The sequence below is a fragment of the Chrysemys picta genome, chromosome 11 (assembly GCF_011386835.1).
Source record: "Chrysemys picta bellii isolate R12L10 chromosome 11, ASM1138683v2, whole genome shotgun sequence".
NCBI classification, from domain to species: domain Eukaryota; kingdom Metazoa; phylum Chordata; order Testudines; family Emydidae; genus Chrysemys; species Chrysemys picta.
Window position 1 is genome coordinate 17,794,165 of NC_088801.1, and position 22,848 is coordinate 17,817,012.

Below are 22,848 nucleotides of genomic sequence, written 5' to 3' on the forward strand. Positions count from 1 at the left end.
GCCCTTTAAATTGCCAACGGAGCCCCGGGGCTCTAGCAGCAGGGCCCAGGGCTCCCGCTGCCACTACCCTCCAGGGCCCTTTAAATTGTCTCCGGAGCCCTGCTGCTGGAGCCCTGGGGTAGCGGCGGCAGGTCTCCGGTGGCTGTTTAAAGGGCCTGGGGTGGTAGAGGCAGCAGGAGCCCCGAACCCTTTCAATAGCCACCAGAGCCCTGCCGCCGCTACCCCAGGGCTCCAGCAGGCTCTGGGGGCTATTTAAAAGGCCCGGGCCCTTTAAATTGTCCCCGGAGCCCTGGGGTAGTGGCAGTGGGGCTCCAGTGGTGATTTAAAGGGCCCGGGGTGGTAGCGGCGGCAGGAGCCCTGGGCCCTTTAAATCACCACCCAAGCCCCGCCGCCACTACCCCAGGGCTCTGGCAGTGGGGCTCTGGCGGCAATTTAAAGGGCTCTGGGCTCCACCCCTTTAAATTGCTGCCTCAGGAAGCCAGTCCACTCCAGTATGGCGCACCAGCTCTTGCCGGCAGGGGTGGCAGGTTTGTAGAAATTTTGGTGGTGCCCAGAACCGGCCCCTGCCCAAACTCTGCCCCCCCCCCACTCCATCCCCCACCTGCCCAAGGCTCTTGGAGGGAGTTTGGGTGGGGAAGGAGGTCTGGGGTGCAGGGCTGGGGCAGGGGACTGGGGTGCAGGGGGGGTGCAGGCTCTGAGAGGGAGTTTGGGGATGGGAGGGAGTTCGGAGAGAGGGGGTGCAGGTTCTGGGAGGGAGTTTGGGGATAAGAGGGGGTGCGGAGGGAGGGGGTGCAGGGGTGAGGGATGTGGCTGGGGATGAGGGTTTTGGGGTGTGGGAGGGGACTCAGGGCTGAGGCAGAGGGTTAGGGTGCATGGGGATGAGGGCTCTGGCTGGGGCTGGAGATGGGGGGTTTGGGGTGTTGGAGAGGCTCAGGGCTAGGACAGAGGGTTGGGGTGCAGGGGGAAGAGGGCTCTGGCTGGGGGTGTGGGCTCTGGGGTGGGGCCGGGCTGGGGATGAGTTTGCAGGCAGGCTGCTCTGGGACTGGAGCCAGAGAGGAGGACTCCCCCCAGCCCTGTCCCTGACGGCAGCAGTGAGCTCTGGGGTAGGGACCCCCTTCTCTCCCCCGGCAGCACACTCACCCCCCCCACTGTCACTGCATATGCTCCTAGGGCCCCCTCTCAGGTCCAGGAATCCCCCTCGCCTCCCATGTGATGGGTGCCATGCCGGGAGGGCTGCCATCACATGTGCGCCTCCTCTCCTGCTGCTGCCCCTCACTGTAGCCTCGGTGGGGGATGGGGCTGCCCCTTGCCCAGCATGGGGCAAGAGTGGTGAATGCGGGCAGGGGGGGCGGCTGTACTGTTGGAGGGTCCCACTGGAAAATGAAAGGGTCTTGGGGGGGAAGGGCAGCCTGCCCTGGCAGTAGTGGGGGGGGGCACTAGAACCCTGCGGCAGCAGTTAATGCAGGCAGCATGGAGCTTCAGGGTAGAGACATGGAAGGGAGATGCACGGGGGACAGCAAAGGGGGGTCAGCCCACACAGGGGAGGCGCTGGGGGGCAGCAGGTGGGGCCAGGGGGGAGACCCAGCCCCGAACATTCGTGGAGCCGGGCCCCCGGATCCTCAATATTGCTGGAGCCAGGAGGAGGAGTCAGAGAGGGAGAGAATGCTCCATTTTCTTGCTGGTACTGCACCTTTTCTTACCGATCCTCCGTACTGGCCCGTACCAGCTTACTTTCACCTCTGGAGCAGGACATATACAGAGGCAATAGTGATAATTCCTAATACAAGAGGTTTAATATTGCATAGCAAAGAGTTGGATAAGGTATTGTCTAAGTACTTGTCAGTCAAACCACTTTCCTTGCCCACTAGTTTTTTTGTCTTAAACAGACTTAAGTCATTCATCCACATAGCTCATAAATGTCACTGCAAAACAGTTCTAAATAATTGATTTATGATGATGATGCATTTGCAGTAGAGGTTTTCTATAGTTTGTTATATTACATGTTTCATTTTGGCAACATATTTGTCAATAAATAATTAATCTCCCAAAATGTCATGGCTCTGGATAATGGAGCTCCCATCCTTCTAGACAGAGAAATCCTGTTTTCTAAAGTTGACTGTTTTCTTACAGACACAAACTACAATTGAGTGTTCTTCCTAATTGTTTAAAAATTATTCTTCCTATGAGCATCGTTTCTCATCTTCTTCCCTTTGTACTTGCCGGCATGTTCCTTTAGGGAATTATGTTGTTGAAGGACAAGAGCAGGACCATACATAAGACTTACAAAGTTCATATAGAACTTCAGTTTAAATGAGTCTATAGACTTTGCAATGTCATTTAGACCAAAAAAAGGAGCAGAGTCTATTCAGTCTAATACTAAGAACAAGTTTCTCCGGATTTGTCATTTTGCAGGACAGATTAAATATACTGAAGATCTAAAACTACCAGAAATTTACAATTTTTTTTATGTTGGACTTCAGTGGGATTGTTAACATGCATAGATGTTTGCAGGATCAGGGCCCTAATGAGCCGATATGCAGCAGATCAATCTAGTTCAACACAAAGTTGATGGGGAAACAGATTTTATTGTCAAATTTCAGTGTACTGTATTATATTATGCCTGGTTTTAGAACCCCTGGAGCAGGATGGTAGACATCTTTTTTTGTTGGCAGCAGAGCTGCACTAGGAAGCCTGCGTCTCTGGGAGCTGTAGCTAAACTATTTATTTTTTTAAATTTTATTTTAAGACTAAAATTATACTGAAATGTCATTTTTGGTGTCAGTCTCTGTACAAACAAATGCCTCTTCTGTTTCTAATAATTTATGTAGGAACCATAAGAAAGAATTATAATGTGACAGCTCTGAAATAAAAAGTTTGATGCTGCTCCAGAGTGATCTGATTTGGAGTCTGACATTGTTTCCTTTGGTTAGCGGTTTGTTCAGGACTTTCTGGGGTACATGAGCTCATGACTTCTGGAGATTAATGGTTGGTATTTTTAGGTTACCAGATAATCCAGTTTAGGAATAGGATTTTCAGCTGAAAACTGACAGATCTTTAAATTCTTCCTGTGTTGCTTTAGAAAAACAAAGACCCCAAGGCACACAGAAATCTCAGTGGATTAAACCCTGTGATTTCAAGGTGTTTTATGCACTGTACCTCTTCCAGCTGGTGAAATTCATTCTGTTTGTGTAAAATATTCATGTATATGACCTTTAAATGCCTAAATATAGGGAAAACTTTCTTAAAAATTAATAATTCTGCATTGTCTTTAGATAGAGGACATACACTGATTTTTTTTTTTTTTTTGTATCTCAAGGTTTCTCACACATACTCCATATAAAAATGCTCTGAGACTTTTCTGTGAGGATTTTTTTTTTCTTCATGTTGTCTTGTGGCTGGCTGTATGGAGAACAGCCAAAGGGTAGATCAGTAGTCAGCACACACATTCACATGGAAGGAGCACAGTTACTATTGCTGCTTCAAAAATTGTATTCAGTATATGAATGTTATCAACCAGATGTTTGTTTCTCCTTGTCAGTAGTCACTTTCATCTCTTCATAAATTATAAAAGGAAAACCTTGCTATGTAATGCCATATTTATCCCTAGGAGTGTGTTGTATCTACTAAGTGTGTTCATTTGAAAGATAAACAAATGTAGCACTCTTTCCATCACTTGCTGATTCTCCATTGTTTATACGTTGTGTAGTCACTTACACCTGTACAAAAATGCTACCAGATCAGAATGGTAGTGTGTGAAGCTCCTTTTGTACAAATATAAAAGACTGCACAGAGTGCAAGGCAATGGAAAATCAAGACCAATCTGTGTCCTTAATCTTGGGATGTTCATTACAGAATTTTGCATCCTCTAGCTGTTTTTAGTTTCCCTTTTTTTTTTTTTCTGTTTACATTGGAAGAGAAACCACACAGAGGTGATTGGACAGTCCATAATCCGCGTTAAACCGTGTTGATGCTTAAATTATAACATGCCAGTGATATATGATATTTATAGATGACATTGTAATACTTTCACTAGGTTCTAATTTCAGCTTTGTCTGCTCTTTCAAGTACAGAGGTGATGCAACTTTGTAGCTGTGTTATTGTGAGGTTACCATTGTTTCCACTTGGGTAACCACACATTTTTGATAGTGGAATCAGACATATAATTAGTACGATGAACAGCAAATGTTACAGAGAGAATGAGGCAGGAGTCTGATTAATTGAAGAGTCCATGTGAAATACAGGCATGGGTGAGCAAGATGGGATGATTTGGGATTAGGCAGAGATTTCTAGAACGTGTGCTGCATGGCACTTGCTAGGGTTCTATGGAAAGCTGACTGGTCACATGATATTGGTCATCCTCCCTTTTACTAGCTGCTAAACTTCATTAAAAGACAACTAAAAATGCATCGACTACTTCTCTAATATTCCTTTTATTGTGTTAGCAATTGCTGAAGCTGCCACAAGATAATGGAGCCTTTTCACCTCAAGATGCAGGTTCAAATAAAGTGTAGGCTGGTAGTTTGGATGACTTATGTAAAATGGGTTTGTGGTCTCATTCCTGATCTCAGTAAATAGGTTGCAGTTAGGACAGAAAGTTGCACCAGTCTGTGCCATCAGAGGACAAAAGATTGGATTGTGCTTGACCTACTTTCTCTCTCCTCCCTTCCCTCAATGTGGTCCCCTCACAAAAGCCATGAGGCTGATTATTACATTCAGCACTAATGAGGATATCCCATCATGGTTTAGTGAAGTTTTCATGTCGGTGATTACTGACGGGTCACATCATTGTGGGTGATGTCATGCTCTGTGTGACATCCCTGGTTGTAGCTAAACCCAGACGCAGGCCTACTTCCTTATTCTCCTTTGCTGCTGCTGTGATGGGAAGGAGCTCTACCACTGCAGCTCTCCCAGGGCCACAGTGGAAAGAGATCTGGTAGTTTGTCTTGGATGGGTTGGGAGGCTTCCAGAGAGACTGCCTCAGCTATCTTGCTGCCATCTCCTTCAGCAGTGTCTTGAGCGCTACTGATGTGGCCTCTGTGGGAAGAGCTAAAGGTGACTGTGTCCAGTCGCCTACAATCCCCACCACCAAGTCTTCTAGCAGCTGCTGAGATATATGGGGTGTCTTCAGTCTTTTCCTTCCTCAGTTTGCTGAATGTACATCCTACTGCTTTACCATGCCCCTCTGCCCCATTTTTCTTGGTCCATTTCCAGACTGAATAGTGCTTGCCTCTTTTGCTGCTCCTACTTTTTCACCCCAGCTGCCAAAGAATGGAACTGATGAGAACCAACGATTCTATATAGCAGCAGGAAAACTGGCTCGGGTTTTATCAACAAAGCTCAGAGCAGGGGCGGAGTGGGTCTCTGCAGACTTGGGAAGATAGCAGTGCATTAATTTGTATGTAAGGCTATCTTTGCAGCCGTACGGGCTAAGAGGTTTTTATTTAAACCTCTTCCCTCTCTTCCTCCCTTAAGTATTCTCTCCCTTTCTTCTTGTCTTGCCATTTAACTAACCCACTCCTAACAAAACTCCACCTCCCAAACAAACAAAACTAAGTACAAATCCCAAACTTTGAAGCTAACATGTCTCTTCTAGTCATCACACTGTTCACTCTGCTTGTATGTTAGGGTATGTCTACAGTGACCACATTACAGTGCGGCAGCGGCAGTGCTGCCGCAGCTGTACTGTGACATGGGCAGTGTAGACACGCTTTATCGCCGGGGGAGAGCTCTCCTGGAGATGTAAAAACCAAAAAAACCCTCACCCCAAACAAGGGGTGGTAGCTTTATCGCTGGAGCGCAGCTCTCAGCGATAAAGCGCTGTCTATACTGGCACTTTTCAGTGCTAAAACTTTTGTCGCTCAAGGGGATGTTTTTTCACACCCCTGAATGACTAAAGTTTTAGCGCTGAAAGTGGCAGTGTAGACACGGCCTTACATTCCTTCTCCCTTTCCCACTCTTTGCCTGTCCTGTTTGCTTAGGCTGTAAGCTTTGGGAGTAAGGCACTCTCTCTGACTGTGTACATACAGTGCCAAGCACAATAAGGCCTTAATTTCAGTTGTGGCCTTTAGGTGCTACTGAAATACAAATAATTGATGATACCTAATTTAATCTTCTGTTAATGTAAAGTGCCTAATTCCCCTCTATTTCCCAAAGAGCTGGAGTAGTAGATCTTTTTTAGCCAGTTTCATATGTTCCTGAAGCTGGCCTGAATGCTGCAGAAATGCACAGAAAGTTGCAGTTCTCTGTTTTTGCTGAAGAAGTGGGGCATTTGGCAGAGCTGGTTTGTCTTGTCCATGCAGAAAGGAACTATGTAGTACAGATACATGGATAGGAGGACATTATTCTGTGGGCTAGGATGTGTGAAAGAGGCCATTATATGGGGAAAGAGCTTGACTGAATTCTACGTATAAATTTAGCACATTTATTACACATGTGGAAACTTCCACTCCCACCAATCTTGAGAGCTACCAGCCAAATCTTTCTCATTCACACTGTGAAACAACAGTTTACAGGGCCACTGACGTCTTTAAAATGAGCTCTATGCATCCTAAAGGAGCATTTTAAGAGGATTAAATCCACAAGTCAATAGAGGAAAACAGGACCCAACCTGCTTAAGAGGAAAACAAAGAAAATTGTTATAGAACAGGCTTCTGTTTAAAATGTGAAATAATGGAATGGAATAAAACACACACCTGTGCTTGGATATTTGATCATCCTGAATTTTTATTTAATATCTAGGTTGGAAGTAGACACTTTGCAGTTGGTTGGTTTTTGGCATTGTGCTGTGCATTCAGGGACTGCCTGGAAAACGTGACTGAAGTGGTTCTCCAGCAAACTTTGTAGTGTCCTGTCGGCACTATAGCTAAGCTGGTTAAGGAAAACCATTGAGTAGAAGAGCAATGTTCATGATTGCATTCTGAGAAGTGAGGCAAACACATTTGTTTAAAACCATTGGGAAACATTTCCCAAAGGTGTGTATTGTGGAGAGGGCCTCAAGGGCCAGGTGTGGTGAAATTGCTGCCAGAGTAAGCAGGTTACCTTGTAGGCAGAGAAGCTTTCATTGTAAGAACATGTCTCCTTATTTTTAGCAAGCTGCAAAGGATTCCTTTCTAGCCTGAATTAAAACACAAGTGTATTCTTAGTCTAAAAATTCCCCTACTCATCTGCTCTATGTCTACAGTCCATACAACATATATTGATCTAATTATGGTTCAAGGAAATGTCTTGATGAGAGACATTGATTTAGGCTCAGAAGTTGCTGTAATTTTTCTTTGCAAGTCCATGCAATCCAATGGTTTGGTACCTCTGGAGTTGTCTGCAGTGCCTAAATTCTATTATCTAGGTTCATTAAGGTTGCAAGCTCGATAGTTGGCAACTCCATGTCAGCAATCTTATTGTTTGTCTATGTGGCCCTGTTCGGACAATGCAAGTGTGAATTGCAGCGCTCCCTAAAGTGTTGCTCTGTAACTGCCCCATGTAGACACTGTAGCACAAACTAAAAGGTACCTCATATTAACGTAGTTCTGTTTAGTACAGTGTGTCTGGCATCAGTTTTATATTGAAAGTATCTCATTCTTTTTTTGCAGTGCTGTTATAGACACATTGGTCCCAGGATGTGAAAGACACAAGGCAGGTAAAGTAGAATCTTCTATTGGACCAATTGCTGTTATTAGAAAGTACAAGCTTACTTTCCACCAACAGAAGTTGGTCTAATGAGATATTACCTCAGTTACTACTCATTCTTTCTTGTAAGTCAAGGCTGCCGAGACATTCAGCATGTAGGTGTACTTCAGTAACAATATAATTCATCTTAAGCTATGAGGTTGCTGAGTGTCCTTGCAAACACCTGCTGGGTTAATGAATAGGAGTACTCTGAAAACCTTGAAATCCTTTTGTCCTTGAAAATCTTGAGTCATAAATATGCCTGAATTGTGAAACACTACTAGAGATGCATGTGATTTTAAATGAACAAGAAATTTGACTTCTGGAATTGCTTTCTTTGTGAAAAATTAGCAGTGCTAACAAGCATATTAGCCAGTTTGTTTCTACAACATTTGAGGATTCTTGTAGAAAGGTCACTTAACAAATGTGTTGCTACTATCCTAAAATATTCAGTTAAAAAAAACAATTTATTCTGTCAGAATGAATTGAGGTAAAGCTTTAACAGGGATTTAATTTTATTTTTGTTTTGAGTGAGTCAAGTTTAATTTAAATGAAGGGGTTGCAGTGTGTTTAGAATCCTAGAATATTAGGGTTGGAAGAGAACTCAGGAGGTCATCTAGACCAATCCCAGCCAGGGCTTTGTCAAGCCAGGCCTTAAAAACCTCTACGGATGGAGATTCCACCACCTCCCTAGGTAACCCATTCTAGTGTTTCACCACCCTCCTAGTGAAATAGTGTTTCCCAATATCCAACCTAGCCTTCCCCCACTGCAACTTGAAACCATTGCTTCTTGTTCTGCCATCTGCCACCACTGAAAACAGCTGAGCTCCGTCCTCTTTGGAACCTCCCTTCAGGTAGTTGAAGGCTGCTATCAAATCTCCCCTCGCTCTTCTCTTCTGCAGACTAAATAATCCCGTTCCCTCAGCCTCTCCTCGTAAGTCATGTGCCCCAGCCCCCTAATTATTTTCGTTGCCCTCCGCTGGGCTCTCTCCAATTTGTCCACATCCCTTCTGTAGTGGGGGACCAAAACTGGACACAGTACTCCAGGTGTGGCCTCACCAGTGCCGAATAGAGGGGAATAATCACTTCCCTCTATGTGCTAGCAGTGCTCCTACTAATACAGCCCAATATGCCTTTGGCCTTCTTGGCAACAAGGGCACACTGTTGACTCATATCCAGCTTCTCGTCCACTGTAATCCCCAGGTCTTTTTCTGCAGAAGTGCTGCCAGTTGGTCCCCAGCCTGTAGCGGTGCATGGGATTCTTCCTTCCTAAGTGCAGGACTCTGCACGTGTCCTTGTTGAACTGTGGTAATTGGCTTGGATTCCAGCTACTGTAGCTACCCAGCTACTGATTGTCTTTTCTACCAATCCTTGGTCCCATGTGTCTTTGACAGAGAGGGCTCTATACCGGGGTGGGCAAACTATGGCCCACGGGCCATATCTGGCCCATGGGACCGTCCTGCCTGGCCCCCGAGCTCCTGGCCCAGGAGGCTCGCCTCCGGCCCCTCCCCTGTTGTCCCCTCTCCCCCGCCGCCTCAGCTTGCTCTGCCGCCAGTGCAATGCTCTGGGTGCCGGGGCTGTGAGCTCCTGGGGTAGTACAGCTGCAGAGCCCGACCTGACCCAGTGCTCTGTGCTGCATGGCAGCAGCAGCGTGGCCCGGCTCCAGCGCCGCCAGCCACCGGTGCTCCAGGCAGCGCAGTAAGGGGGCAGGGAGCAGGGTGGGTTGGATAGAGGGCAGGGGAGTTCGGGGTGGTGGTCAGGGGACAGGGGTGTGGATGGTGGTTGGAGGGAGAAACGGGGGCGTTGAATGGGGGCAGGGGTCCCGGGGGGCAGTCAGGAAGGAGGGGGAGGTTGGATGGGGGGGCAGGGGTTCTGGGGCAGTCAGGGGACAATGAGAAGGGGTGGTTGGATGAGGCAGGGCTCCCGGCTGGGGCCATCAGGAATAAGAGGAGGGATTGGATGGGATGGCGGGAGTCAGGGGGCAGTCAGGGGACAGGGAGTGGGATGTGTGTTGATGGAGCAGGGGTCCCATAGGGGCTGTCAGGGAACAGGGAGGGTTAGATGGGACAGGAGTCCCGGGTGGGGGGGAAGATAGGAGGTGGGGGCTGGGCCACGACCCTCTCCCCTAACCGGCCCTCCATACAATTTACGAAACCTGATGTGGCCCTCAGGCCAAAAAGTTTGCCTGCCCCTGCTCTACACAGCCTCTTTTTTTTCCTGGGTCCTCTTTGTGTATGTGGCTGATGTGAAGAAACTTGACTCCTATGTTGTATGCAATTTACTCCTAGTTAGGCCTAGTAATTAACCTAGTCGGAACCTTTTTTCGAACAGGGCCATGTCAATAACTCTTTAGGGAGGGAGGCATGTCTGTTGGTTAGAGCGGGAGACCAGAAGTCAAGAGCTGTGTTCTACTGACAGATCTGCTGCAGACTTCTTGTGTGACCCTGGAGCTAGCCAGTCTCTCTGCCTCAGTTTCCTCATGTGAAAAATGAGGAGAATACTTGATTAATTTATTAAGGGCTCAGTATATGTAAAACACTTTGAGATCATGAGCCAAATGTCATAGATAGCCAAGTATTATTACAAAGCTGCATAGTAGCAGAGGAGAATGCGGAGAATGCAGCTGGAGGGCAGTCTCCAGTTTTGTTTTATATTTATTCTTTTCTTCTTTCCCATTTGTTTTGCAACCGAATTGAGGGATGAGTATCTCTTGCTGCTGTATTTCTCTGACCTTTTTAATGAGCAGAAGAAACTAGGGCAAGGTCTACGCTATAAACGTACATCAGTATAACTATGTTACTCAGAGGTGTGAAAAATCCACACCCCGGCGCAAAGCAGTTATACCAACCTAAGCCCTCATGTAGATAGCACTAGGTTGATGGGAGAGTTTTCCTGTTGACATAGCTACGCCTCTTGCGGAGATGGATTAACTATGTGGATGGGAGAAGCTCTCCCGCTGGTGTAGTAGTATCTTAGCCTTTTAAGAGTATACCTGCCTTGAGTGTGCTGAGGGAGCAACTCTTGGAGAGAGAAACAGACTTTCATGCCCACAATACAAAGAGTTTCTGGCTGTCATTAAAATTTCTACTCCTGCTTTGAAAAATAATTTTTCCTTTTTCCTGTGGCTTGAGCTAACCAAACTTTTTATTGCTAAAATATCGTGATGTCTGTTGTCTTTTTAGATCTGTTCTTTGTTCTTCTAGCCTCTTAAAAATAGGGAAGTCTATGGAGGATAAGTGCAAAGGATAAAATTCAGATTTCCCCCCCGTTTAATCAATGTATTGTGCATAGAACCTCACTCTACTCTTTCTTCTGTACTGGGTTGTATTGTTGAGTTTTAAAAAGACAATGGAACATGCAACAGTGAATTTGGCAAATGATGTGCATGTGGTTTATTAATCTCTCACAGGCGAAAATGTTATCTAACAGGCTGGTGGGTTTTTTCTGAAGCACCCTGCTTTGGCATATGCCTCATTTTACCTGGATATAAATTGGCTGCTTCTAGCATTCCTTATTCTGGACTGCCCAGCTCACACCTCTCTTTAGACAGCCAAGTCTTAGGCAAATTTTAAGATGAACCTTCTTATTGATCATTAAAAAAACAAATTCCAGGAAGGGTAAATGCAATGTAGGCCTCATTATGACTTTCCTGCTGAGAACTGGGTTCTGAGTTGTAAACTTTTGTTATATAGGGAAATATCTCCATTTAGTTTGAAAAGATTTTTTTTAAACGTTGTAAATGAATAAAACTGAATGAATTCATTTGACTAATAAAGTGCTTGTTTCAGTGCTATTTTAATCTTTAACTGATTATATCTAGGGAACGGGGGAGGCCAGCTTGTTATATAAAAATATGGAAACTCAGGTAGAAAGCTGTAATCATATGTGAGTGTGTCACAAATTAACATATGCAATGAAAGTGACAGTTTAAAGAAACCTGGAGCCAGTTGCACAATTTTTCAGACTACTGGAATGAGCTATGTGAAATTTAACAACAGCTGGAGTTTGAGGCTAGTACTGATGGCCGGTGATTACAATTGAACTGTCTTTTGTGATGCTGGCAGTGCAAGAGCCTCAGTTAAGACCTGTTTGTACTAGACCTCTTCCCTTTCAACGCCCATTGTGACAGACCTGGAGTTGCTCTGTAGTAATTTATGAATTCTGTATTGTGACCTGGTTATTGAGATGCTTATTGTATGAATATGTTGATTTAGTTTACTAGCAGGCTATTGAAAGAACAAGCAGGAAAGGGGACAGAGTTCACATAAGACACCTTCTGATAAACACTTCAGGGTTGTTAAGCGACCACGCCAGAGCGTTGCATAACTATAAAGATCTTGCTCTCTAGGCTCCAAATTACACAGCTTGTCTGGGAAACCACAGATCAGAAGGACTCTAAACAGGGTATGTCTACACTACAAAATTAGGTTGATTTTATAGAAGTCGATTTTTAGAAATCGATTTTATACAGTCGATTGCGTATGTCCACACTAAGCGCATTAAGTCGGCGGAGTGCGTCCTCACTACCATGGCTAGCATTGACTTACAGAGCGGTGCACTGTGGGTAGCTATCCCACAGTTCCCAGAGTCTCCACCGCCCATTGGAATTCTGGGTTGAGCTCCCAATGCCTGACGGGGCAAAAACATTGTTGCGGATGGTTTTGGGTACATGTTATCAGTCGCCCCTCCCTCTGTGAAAGCAACAGCGGACAATCGTTTCACACCAGACACCAGGGTGATTAGAAGAGCACAGCAAGGCACGCTGCGCATCAGAGAGGCTTTGAAAACCAGTTTCATGACTGGCCAGGCTTCGGTGTGATAGGTGTGTGTGTTTCTCCTTGATGCAAACCCGCCCCCTTTGTTGATTTTAATTCCTTGTAAGCCAACCATCCTCCCCCCTTCGAAATAAAGTAACTATTGTTTTGAAATTTGCATTCTTTCTTTATTAATTAAAAAAAAAAAAAAAGAGAGATAACGGACAAGGTAGCCCGGGTGGGGTGGGGGAGGAGGGAAGGACATGGCCACATTGCTTATTGTAGCCACACTAAAAATCAAACTGTTTGAATGACAGCCTTCTGTTTCTTGGGCCATCCTCTGGAGTGGAGTGGCTGGGTGCCCGGAGCCTCCCCGCCCCTGCTTTCTTGGGCATCTGGGTGAGGAGGCTATGGAACATGGGGAGGAGGGTAGGTGGTTATAGAGTGGATACAGCGGGGCTCTGTACTCTTGTTGGCTTTCCTGCAGCTCTAACAGACACTTCATCATGTGTGTTTGCTCCCCCATTAGCCTCAGCATTGCGTTCCATCTCCGCTCTTTGCTCTCACTTAATTCTTTCTTGGCCTCTGCCACTGAATGCCTCCATGCATTAAGCTGTGCCCTATCAGTGCGGGAGGACTGCATGAGCTCGGAAATCATGTCATTGCGAGTGCGTTTTTTTCCGCCTTCTAATCTGCGATAACCTCAGGGATGGAGATGATAGAGGGAGTGTTTAAACATTCTATGCTCTATGATTCTCGGGGAACTGCATGGTCACCTGTGCTGCTGAGTTCGCCACGCTGATCAAATAGGAAATGAAATTAAAAAAATTCCCGGGGCTTTTCCTGTGTACCTGGCTAGTGCATTGGAGTGCAAAGTACTGTCCAAAGCAGTCACAATGGAGCACTCTGGGATAGCTCCCGGAGGCCAATACCGTTGATTTGCGTCCGCAGTACCCCAAATTCGACTCAGCAAAGTCGATTTTAGCACTACTCCCTTTGCCGGGGAGGAGTACAGAAGTCAATTTTAAGAGTCCTTTAGGTCGATGGAACGGGTTGGTTGTGTGGATGCATTCATCTTTAAATTGACCTAATGCGGCTAAATTCAACCTATCCCCGTAGTATAGACCAGGCCTTAGACTCTCTCTCCAGAAATTAGGCAATTGCTGCTGAGAAGCTGTTCTCATACAGGCAGACCCTGCTGGAGAATGTGAAGAAGCTAGGCCTTTCGAAGCTCATTTCACAAGCGTCTAGGGCTTAGGTGAAATAGACACATGCGAATCTTTTGTTGTTTTAAAATCCTTTTTTTGTTATGCTATGCTGTATTCCTGCTGTTAGGATTAAACAATACTTTGGTGTAAGTAGACTGTCTGATCACTGTATTCACCACTAATCACAAATTCTCAAAGAGCAGATCTGCAGGTGCCAAACCCAGTTGGACCTGTGTGGGTTAAACACAGTTGTCAATATACAGGGTACTGCAGCCCAAGGGCTCAGTCTAAGCATGGGAGAATTGTGTGATTTCACCCCAGGAAAGGTAAGGGCATGAGGCTTGACAGCTGAAGGGTGGTGTACTCACTGGCCTGGGGGTCAGGGTGCAGCTAGACCTGTAACTGTGATACCCACGTTTTGCTAACAATGGTGCAGCTCCACTGGCGGTAGCAATTGGGAACACTAGTGTAGATGGGAAAGCACATAGCCACTGACTGGGTTGTTAACCACTGTGATGTCTAGACCTTCTCTGAGCAAGGTTCGAGACAGTGGTGAGAGAAAAAAACCAAAAAACCATCAGCCAAGCTACTGTAGCACTAGAATATCTGGAGCTGCATCAGCAGTAGCAGCCAGGAGATGTAAGAAAAGCAAAATCTAGTGTACACATAGCTATAGATAAAGGGGGAAATTACAGGGAAATCCCATCCTGCCTTCATATATTTTTAAGTTCCCTTACTTCTCTCTCCAAAAGAAAGTGTCTTAAAAATTAGTCTTTATTCCAGAGCCTCAAATCGGCAGTGTGGCTAACTCCTGCAATTTTTATCTTGCAAAATTGGTATGGGATATTTTTAAAGTCCCAACTTTTGAAGTTATTAGATTACATGAGGATCTCTGCTTCTATTTAAAAAAAAATTAAAGAATGAAAGAAAGTTTCTAGCCCTCGTGGTGGCGGAGAAAAGCTTGAAAATATGAAACATAAGCTCTCGAAAAACAGAATGCAAATAAAGACCCCAACATCTATTATGTTCCAACATCTCATGATTTTTAAACCAGTATGATTATTTGCAGAGGTCTGATTCTGGGTTTTTAAATGCTTGGGGTTGGCAATACTGAATTTGGTAAAATTCCCATTTAAGTAAATGGAAATTGTGCCTATTAAAAGACTACAGGCTCAGGTCCCAGTTTTTGTGACAATTATTTTTTTGAAATTTTAAAGCATTTTTAAAACTGGATGTTAATCTTAGTTTCCAGTTCAGCTCTTACATACAATGTCAAAACTGACTTGGTATTGAGCAAAATGTCTCAGAATTAGGCTCTGAAATGCCACTTACGGACATCCTCACCACCTTAAAAATATAAACACCTACTTTTTCTATACATCTCCCACTTTATTCTTGGGGAGAAACATTTGTTACCATTTTTAAAATTTCATGTGGGCTGGGCCAGGTGAATGAACTTTTTCTTCTAAAGCTGAAGATTGTCCTTATTTCACTGCTATTCCATTCTTAATTCAAAAAGTAAAATCCAGGCAATTCAGGAATCTGCTGTTACTTTGGTGTAAGTACATAACACACGAGGATGTGTCTGGATTATAGTGGTACAGCTAGAGTTGCAGCTGTGCTGATGTAACACTGTAGCATAGATGCTTCCTAATCTATGGAAAGGGTTTTTCCATCAATGTAGTTAATCCACTTCTCCAAGAGGCTGTAATTAGGTTGATGGAAGAATTTCTCCATCGACTTACCTGTGCCTACACCGGGGAGAGATGGGGGGGTTAGGTGGACCTAACTGCGGGGCTCACGGCACAAAATTTTTCATAGCTCTGAGCAATGTAGCCAGGTCAATCAAATTTTTAGGTGTAAACCAGGCTTTAGTATCTCATCCAGGCATATGAATGACTGTTAATGAACGTAGGAGATGTGAGGCATAATACTGATAGCATGACTCTAAAGAGATGCTGCTTTTGTTTAGTCATGCTTTCTCCTCTAATATTGTGAGGAAGGACACTGCTAATGATCTTGTGTAAAATGAATGTGAATTGTGGATTTCTGCAGAGAATTTGCAGTTTCATGCAGTTTTTCAGTGATGGGATTGTCTTCCAGAGTTTTGTCAGCCAGTAGAACTCAGTTTTTGTTATTTTTTTAACAAAACTTAATGTTATACAGAAATGTCTTTAGGAAATTTAAAAAAAAATTAATACCAACAATTCTGTTTGGATTGAAACATTTCCCTCTAGTATTCACTGCACACCTTGATGGATTGTTTTAGTGCATAAAAATGACTGTTTTAATTATTTGAGCTGAAAGAGAAGCAGAAAGTGAAGAAAGAGCATAAGGTTTTTTAAAGTAGATTTGATTTTTAAAGATTTTGTTTTTAATAAGTTTAGGGTTTTAAAGTGACAGATGATTTTTTAAAATAGACTTTTAACTTGACGATTCTCCTCAAAACTCTCAGAAGATAGTGCAACTTAATGTATATGTTTGGCTATTTTCAATTTAAAACATCAAGACTGCTTTTTATAAAGTAATCCTCATTCTTAGACTGACCTATGGCTTTTGGGACACCCAGATGGCTATTAACTGATGACATCTATAGTTTTGATTTTTTTTTTTTAAATTGGATCTCAACATAAATAATTTCTTATTGCTTAAAATCAGCTGGTATGAAAATAAATCAGTTAAGCCGTAACATCCTTGTGAGGTAGATGGTATAGTAATTTCACAAATCAGCAAAGTCAGAGAAGTGACTACAACAGGGTTATAAAATGAGTCAGAGAGCCAGGAAGAAGTAAGGAGTGATCGTAGTTGCAGGCTTGCTCAAGCAATTTATTTCCAGTTAGTACTCTGAGCACATATTGTTTGTCATGGGATCTTGTGTGCAGTGTTGTAGCCCGGTAAAGTAATTTGGACCTATGCATTTTGCTTAAAGGGAGACTAGACTCCTATACCGTCTCCATTTGCTCATCTGAGATGCAAGTAGTCAGAATCAGGGGGTAGCTGTGTTAGTCTGTATCTACAAAAACAACAAGGAGTCTGGTGGCACCTTAAAGACTAACAGATTTATTTGGGCGTAAGCTTTTGTGGGTAAAAACCTCACTTTTTTTATTTTGCATCTGAAGAAGTGAGGTTTTTACCCACAAAAGCTTATGCCCAAATAAATGTGTTAGTCTTTAAGGTGCCACCAGACTCCTTGTTGTTTAAGTAGTCAGAAGTTTTTTCTCTCCTTTTTTCACTTTTCTAAAGAAAATTGCCTAGCAGTTCTTGTGATCTTTAATTACCTGTATAGAGACACCTGGGGACATTTTAATGTGCCTTCTCCTCCCAGAAAGCTGTCTATTTTGGCCAATGAACTTGTCAAGGAATGGAAACAGACTCCTGCTGCCACTGGTGGGTAAATCTGCTGCAGTCTGCAAAGGGTAAATCATTTTTTGGATTTGTCTTCTAATCTTTTACTGCTTACCTTCACTGTGACCTGTATTTGTCAGATCCCTTGAGGCTGGCATTGTTACTGAGTGTGGCAACAGCTGTGCAATGCTAATGAGCTTCAGGAAAATGGAACAGTTGTCTGTGATTGCTGCAACCCTTGCAGAATCTTTATCAGCCTTGTCCTATGTTAAGAAGGCCACCTCTTCCAATGCAGTATTGGTTGTATTATAAAAATGGTGAAGGATACTCCCTGCAGAAAGCAACTGGTTAGCATCTTGGATTAAAAGACTTGGCTCTAATACAGGGGTGGACAAACTTTTTGGCCTGAGGGCCACATCGGGGTTGTGAAATGGTATGGAGGGCCGGGTAGGGAAGGCTGTGCCTTCCCAAACAGCCTGGATCCCCCCCACTCCTTGTCCCCAAACCGCCCCCTCCTGGGACCCCCGCCCCTAACTGCCCCCCCCGGTACCCCACTCCCTATCCAACCCCCCTGCTCCCAGTTCCCTGACTGCCCCCCTGACCCCTATCCACATCCCTGCCCCAGACAGGCCTCCTGGGACACCCACCCCCTATCCAAACCCTCCTCCCTGTCCCCTAACCACCCCCTCCTGGGACCCCCCACCCCTAACTGCCCCCCCTGGGACTCCACCCCCTATCCAACCCCCCTCCCTGTCCCCTGACTGCCCCCTCCCGGGACCTCCTGCCCCTAACCGCCCCCCTGTGACCTCACCCCCTATCCAAGTCCCCTCCCCAGCCCCTTTTGGAATGTGGCCCTGCGAACATGGGTGGAAAACTCAGGAGGACCAGGGGCAGCCGTGCAGCTGGAGAGAAGCGGCGGTTTCCCCTTTTAAAGCACCGCTTCTCTCTGGCCGGCTGCGCGGCTGCTCAGTGCTCCTCTGAGTCTTCCAGCCCGTGCTCATGGCACGCCTGCTCCCCTGAGGCTGTGGGTGAGCCTCCCTCCCTGCTCTCCCCCTGTGGGTGGTGTGCCAGTGCTGAGCTGCCTGGCGGCATAGTGAGCTGAGGGGCCGGGGGCAAGCCTCCCTGGCCGGGAGCTCGGGGGCCAGGCAGGACGGTCCTGCGGGCCAGATGTGGCCCGCGGGCCATACTTTGCCCACCTCTGCTCTAATATATAATTTACCAAACATATTACAAGCCTGCAGGATTCAGAGTCAATGCAATGACTCTGTTAACTCTCTAGGTTTGGGAGTTTGACTCTGACCCATAAGCTAATGTGGTTTGAGCTACTCACTCCCAAAGGTTTGGCACACACTTTCTTACAGCCCAACTCATCAATATTTCTAATGTGCCTATTGCTTATAGTATCCAAGTGCCAAATTAGATTATAGAAGAGTCCTGTCCAGAAGGTCAGTTATTTTTCCATCCTACCTTTGGACCATATCTATCTTCTATCTATTTTTTTTGGGGGGGGAGGGGGAGAATGCTATGTAAAAGAGGCAAGTTAAGAGGCAATTTATTCAGTATAATTAACCCTTTTTCCTGTTCTCAGATGGTTTGTGAACTGATCACAATTGTCTTGAATTTGTTTTATTCATAAGAACCGTAATCATTTTCCAGAAAAAAAAGGTCTATGAATCCTCCACAAATATGGTATTATGGTTATTCACTACGATTGATCACATGATATAGTTCTGTTCCCTAACTGGAAGACAGACTATATCAGAAGAGTGACTAGCTAATGCTCTTTCTCGTGTACTCTTGCTTGCATACAAGTATGGATTTATCTAAGAATAGCAGATCATAACAAACATTCAACAAGAAAACTGTGGGCCCAGTGCATATTAAGATTATATTTAACAATATAATTAACAATTTAAATATTCCATTGGTAAATCCAGGTTCCATTGAAGTCAGTAGCAAAACTCTGACTTCACTGGAGCCAGGCTTTTTCCCCTGTGTACAATATGGACAAATTATGGTTGCATTAAGAATCTTAATGTTTGCTTTTCCTGGTCTTTAATGGTTACAATTGTAACTGTAACATTAAACTGTCTTAAATGTAAGTGCTTAATTTGTCAGCAACAAAGTGTTTTTTTGTTTTAAACTGAGAAACTGAGAAGTAGTTGAACAGATGTCAATCAAGCACATCTTTGGACTTCCTTTTTTTTAAAATTCAACTTTGAGCTGAGACCAAACATGGAGACCTACAAGTGACAAGGGGAATGTTTCAGAAAGTTTTGAATCTGTAGTCCTTATGCTAAGCTTCTAGTATGTAGTTTAACTTTAACTATACTGTAGTACTTACCCTAAAGGAAATGCGTAGCTCTTTTCATTATTACAAGTGCTAAGGATCTTCTCTCTCTCGTATTGCATGAGGGTTAAGACTATTCACATGAATAAGGGTATGCCTACACTGGAAACTTCAGAGTGCTGCCGTGGGAACACTCCCGCGGCAGCGCTTTGAAGTGCAAGTATGGTTGCACGCAAGCGCTGGGAGAGCGCTCCTGATAATCCACCTCCACCAGGGGATTAGAGCCTCTCTACACTAGCGTTTTAAAGGCTCAGACTTGCTGTGCTCAGGGGGGTGATTTTTCACCCCCCTGAGCCAGCAAGTTAGAGTGCTATAAAATGTAAGTGTAGACAAGCCCTAAGTGTTGGCAGGATCAAAATCTTAGGGCCTTATTTTCAGAGGTGCTAACTGCCCACAATTCTGCATTAATGAATAGCAGGCCTTTAGGGCCAGATTTTTAAAGGTGTTTAGGTGCGGATAGTTGCCTAGTGAGTTTCAAAAGTGCTTAAATGGGTGTCTACCACTGACTTCAATAGGAATTAGGTGCTTTTGAAAATCCCACTTTGTTCCTATCTGCATCTTCAATACTTTAAAATAATACTTTAAAAAATCTGGACCTTAGTATCTATCATAGCAGTAGTTACCAGCAGTTAGCTATGTCATGGCTTCCATTATAAGCGCAAAGGTTAAGCAGTCCTAATATAGTACAAAATGCTTTGGGCATGATGCTTGGCCTTAGACCAGAGGTGTTAGGAGAATTCCATTCAGCTGTTTGAGTTATTGTAGAGTGGAAAAATACTTACTCTGCTTTTTAAGACTTTGCTCAAGAATAAATCCAAAGCAAATGAACAAAATTCCCTCAAAATCTTCCTTATAAATACTCCTTATTGAGAGGTAAGTCCTCTTCCAGGTTTAGGGGGAAAACATTTAAATCTAGTTATAAGTTACTCAAATTCACTTTTGAGCATGCTCAGTTGACATCTGAGACACTCCTAGAGTATGTCTACACATCAATAAAAAACCTGTGGCACCAAGTCTCTGAACTTAGATCAGCTGACTCAGACTCGTGGGGCTTAGGCTGCAGGGCTAAAAATTGCAATGTAGATGTTTGAACTCAGCCTGGGCTCTGGAGACCCTCCCCCCCCCCCCTCATTTGGTTTCAAAGCCCAGGACCTGAGCCCCAATATCTACCCTGCAATTTTTAGCCTCACTGCCCAAGTCCTGTGAGCCCAGGTCAGCTGACCCAGGCTAGTCATGGCTGTGCCACAAGTCTTTTTATTGAAGTTTAGATGTGAATCCCTAGAGCCTACTGCAGCCTTTTTATATTGCAACATTCTGTATCCTGCCCAGTCTGATAGGCACCTGCTGGCCATGATTGGCTGACGGAAGTTTCTTTTCTGTGTCTCCCATCCAAAGGTTGCCCCTGTTTAGTTTGTGAGTTGAAGGGCGCACATCTTCAGTCATGACCTGGAAATCTATCAGTCAGCCTTTAAGTTTATAGTATGCTCAATTAACAAAGCCTTATCCTCCACTCATTTGCTAGCTAGTTTAAGATTTGGAACAAGATATAAAACGCTGTTCGGTATTTTGTTCTGCTTCCCCTTTTTATCCCTCTCCCCATATGTGTGTGAAATTTTACATTCTATTCTTTCCAGCTAAAATGTGGCCTTATAAAAGCAGAGTGCTTCACAGTATAGTTGGGACAGTTAGATTCTTGCTTCAACTTCTTATCTGAAACACCATATCAAATATGAAGGTGATTTAGCTGCCTTCATCTAGATCTCTAACCAGTAAATGTCTTTCTTTCTGCAAGTTTTTTCCCTTTTAAATGATCTCTCCTCTGGTTTAACACTGATTGTTGAATTGCCTGCTCAATATGGAAGTCTTGGTGGCATTGTTTTTTGTTTTTTCCCTAAACAGATCTCCACCTTTTGTGCTTAGTTGGATCTCACATTTTTTTCTGGCTGTGCTTGAAAAGTGGCATAAGAGGCAAAGATTTTGCCCCAAGGCTCACGTAACTTCTATCTTCATCCTCCCAAACCTGCTGTTCTGGAATCCCTTCACCCTGTGGGAATTCCATGGAGGTGGATGGAAAACTACTCTCTAAATAGAAATTCTAGTGGCGAAAGGATAGAAAATCTTACAGTATACAGCTGGCCTTTATTTTAAAAATACATTTACTTAAGCTGCATTAGATTCTGTGGCTGATTTGTTACTTTCAGAGTTATGCAACATTACATTAAGCAAATTAATTCCCTGTCATTACTGTCGGGGTGAAAATAGCAGTACAGGTTTTCTGAGAGGAAAAACAACCTATTCCTGAGTAGCAGCCGTGTTAGTCTGTATCCGCAGAAAGAAGAACAGGAGTACTTGTGGCACCTTAGACACTAACAAATTTATTAGAGCATAAGCTTTCGTGGACTACAGCCCACTTCTTCGGATGTATATGCATCCGAAGAAGTGGGCTGTAGTCCACGAAAGCTTATGCTCTAATAAATTTGTTAGTCTCTAAGGTGCCACAAGTAAACCTATTCCTGCTCATCCTTGTGCTCTCAGAATGAATTGCCTGCAGTTGATCATCATTGTTCTGCATTTAACACCTTTTGGTGAGATTGTATGAAAAATGTTTGGTTGATTTGCCTATTTTATTATCCCTGATGTTTGTTCATGCATCAACCTGCAGTGTCGTTTCAGTTTTCCAATACTAATTTTTGAGCTGCTTTGGAACTCCTGCAGGCCATGTTAGATTGTTGTTCTGAAGTCCTTAACTACTTAATAATAATAATAATAATTAGGAACCATTAGAGGGCCACACCGAAGTTGAAAATATAGTTTTAAAAAACAAATGCCCTTTCAATCTTGGAATACTACCTATATGGAGAGAGGCTAAGTGTGAAAATAGATGAGCAGATTTCACATCTAAACTTCCAGGATGGTGAGAGTAAAAAGCTAAGTTAAATATATCAAGCAATATTCAATATAACAGTGATACATAAATAGCATCTTTCACACACCAGATATAAATGTACTTTACATTAATAAGATGCACCTCACAAAACCGAGGTGAGAGAGAAGTGTAAACATTTTACAGTTAGGGAAATTGAGGCAGATAAGGGTCTGGTATTCAAAAGTTTTTAACACCTGCACCTCCCATCAATTGCAGTTTGAGTTGTAGATGTGCATCATTATTTAATATCCAGCCCTTGGTGACTTCCTCTGTATAAACGTGCTTCTGAAGATAACTGATGTCCTAGAATATTTTAAACTATTTGTTACTTCTTTTGATCTCTCTCAATTCTGCATAATTTAATAGTTCTAACAGGAACTCATGATTCTCTTCCACCAATGGGGTTAATGGTTTGCTAAGGCCTTGTCTACACTGCCACTTAGAGTGCTGAAACTTTCTTCTCTCAGGGGTGTGAAAAAACACCCCCCTGAGTGATGCAAGTTTCAGCGCAGTAAATTGGCAGTGAAGACAGTACTACACCACTGGGAACTATTCCCCTTGCGGAGGTGGTTTTATTACAGCGCTTTAACATCGGTTGTGTAG

At 44.1% G+C, this 22,848-nt stretch overlaps 1 protein-coding gene across 5 annotated transcripts in view; it reads left to right on the top strand.

Moving 5' to 3' along the window:
* Positions 1–22,848, top strand: part of MGAT5 (alpha-1,6-mannosylglycoprotein 6-beta-N-acetylglucosaminyltransferase) — a 259,845-nt gene that overhangs the window by 37,247 nt on the left and 199,750 nt on the right. Inside the window, exon 2 of one of the 5 annotated variants that reach the window (XM_042855656.2) lies at positions 7,587–7,633. The exons of the other annotated variants lie outside the window; for them this stretch is intronic. The gene's annotated coding sequence lies outside the window, so the exon portion shown is untranslated. The remainder of the gene's footprint in view (positions 1–7,586; positions 7,634–22,848) is intronic. 5 annotated transcript variants of the gene reach the window in all.